Consider the following 2523-nt stretch of genomic DNA (forward strand, 5'->3'; position numbering starts at 1 on the left):
TGTTCATAGGTGTGCTATTTATTATTGCAAGAATATAGAAACAGTCCAGATGTCCAACAACAAACAAATGGATCGAGAAATTATGATACATTCACACTGTGGAATGCTACTCAGCACACAGGAACAATGATTTTGTTAATTATTATCTAAGTTGGGAGGGAATGGAGAGCATTATGCTAAGTGAATGAACTTGTTTCCACAAGGACAAATATCGTATAAAATCATCATTGAAGAATGAGTTTAAGGATCCAAGGGGGGTGGGAGATAGTGGAAGCAGAGGGATGAGGATGTGCAGGAGGAGGAGGGATTAATCATGGGGTTGTACAATTTGATGGGCGGGAAGTGAGGAAAATTGGAAGAATCTGTATTTAAAAAATGTATTCAAGTTTTGTAAATAAACTTGTATAAAAACAACTAATTAAATTTAGGAAATATTAAGAGAGAAATCTGTAGTTTAGTTGGCCAGAGCACACCTACTCATACGTAAGTTCAAGCTGAAGCTGAGGAAATGAAACCTAATCCACAGGAACAAAAGTATGGCTATGAATCTATCCTACCTGAATTTCAGAACCATCTCAGGAACAGGTTTGAGGCCTTGAACACTAATGAGCGAAGACCAGATGAGCTGTGGGAGGATATTAAGGGTATCATCCAGGAAGAGTGCAAATGGTCATTACAAAGACAGAAGAAGAAGAAAAGACCAAAATGGGTGTCAGAAGAAACTCTGAATATTGAACTGGAACGCAGAGAAGCCAAAGCAGAAGGAAGAATTCAAGATATCAAAGTGCTGAACAGAAGATTTCAAAGGCAGAAAGGGATGACAAAGCAAAATATTACAATGAAATGTGCAAGGAGCTAGAGTCAGAAAATGAAACAGGGCCGAACTTGCTCAGCTTTTCTTAAGCTCAAGGAACTGAAGAACAAATTCAAATCTCCACTTGCTATAATCAAGGATGTTTTAGGAATAATAGTAAATGATCCAGGAAGTATTAAAAGAAGATAGAATATACTGAGTCACTATATCTAAAGGATTTGGCAGACACAGAAGAATTTAATGAAGCAATATGGTGATGAAGGAAGAAGTTCAGGCTGCTTTGAAGGAAATAGCAAACAATAAGGCCCCAAGAATAGATGGTATACCAATTGACTTATTTCAACTAACAGATGCTGCTCTGGACGTGCTCATCAGAAGGGTGACCTAACAGAGTGTGGAAACTATAGAACAATATCATTAATTTTACATCCAAGCAAGATTCTATTAAAGATTATCCAAAAACTACTGGAACAGCACATCAGCAGAGAACTGCCTGAAGTCCGGCTGGGTTTAGAAGGGGTCGTGGTACTAGGGATATTGTAGCTAATGTTAGATGGATCTTAGCTGAAAGCGGGAATACTAGAGGAATGTCTATCTGTGTTTCATTGACTGTGCAAAGGCATTTGACTGTGTGGATAATAACACACTGTGGCTGACTCTAAGAAGAACGGGAATCCTAGAACACTTGATCGTGCTAATGCAAAACCTATACTTGGACCAAGAGGCAGTTGTCAGAACAGAGCAAGAAAGCACTGCATGGTTCAAAATTGGGAAGGGATTATGCCAGGGATGTGTCCTGTCTCCATACCTTTTCAACCTGTATGCAGAACAGATTATTTGGGAGGCTGGGCTCTATGAGGAGAAATGTGGCATCAGGAATGGTGGAAGATCTATCAACAATCTGCATTATGCAGATTATACAACCCTGCTGGCTGAAACTGAGGAGGTACTGAAGGGCTTGCTGCAGAGGTTCAAGGACTACAGCCTTCAATATGGATTGAGGCTCTATATCAAGAAGACAACGATTCTCACCAGTGGACCAACTGACAGCATCAGGATGGATGGTGGAGAGATTGGATGGTTCACAGCTTTGGTCTACTTGGCTCCACAGCCAACCTCTTGGCACCAGCAGGCAGGACATTAAAAGATGTATTGTGGTGGCAAAGTCTGTGGTTAGAGATCTTTCTAAAGTACTGAAGTGCACTGATGTCAGTCTGGAGACTAAGGTGTACCTGATACAGGCTACAGTCTTAAAGGCAATTGCTTGCTATGCATCAGAGAACTGGGCAATGACTAGGGATGATAGAAGGAGAAATGATGCCTTTGAGCTGTGGTGTTGAAGAAGAGTGCTGAATACACCATGGACTACTGGGAAAATGAACAGGTTTGTCCTGGAGAGGGTGAAGCCAGGCTACTCCTTGGAGGTAAGAATTCTGAAGCTTCATCTGACATACTGTGGACATGTTACAAGGAGGGACCAGTCCTTGGAGAGGGATGTCTTTCTTGGGATGGTGGAGGGACAGCATGGAAGAGGAAGACCCTTGATGAGATGGATTAATTCAGTGACTGGGATAATGGGGTAGGTGTGTCAGAGATGGCTAGATTGGCACAGAATAGAGCAGGGTTTAGGACTGTTGTACATAGGGTTGCTCTGAGTCGCACATGACTCAATGGCACGTAACAACAACAACCCTGGAACAGATGAAGGA

Source organism: Elephantulus edwardii, unplaced genomic scaffold, assembly GCF_000299155.1.
Source record: "Elephantulus edwardii isolate Elephantulus edwardi_28Jun2011 unplaced genomic scaffold, EleEdw1.0 scaffold00198, whole genome shotgun sequence".
Classification (NCBI taxonomy): domain Eukaryota; kingdom Metazoa; phylum Chordata; class Mammalia; order Macroscelidea; family Macroscelididae; genus Elephantulus; species Elephantulus edwardii.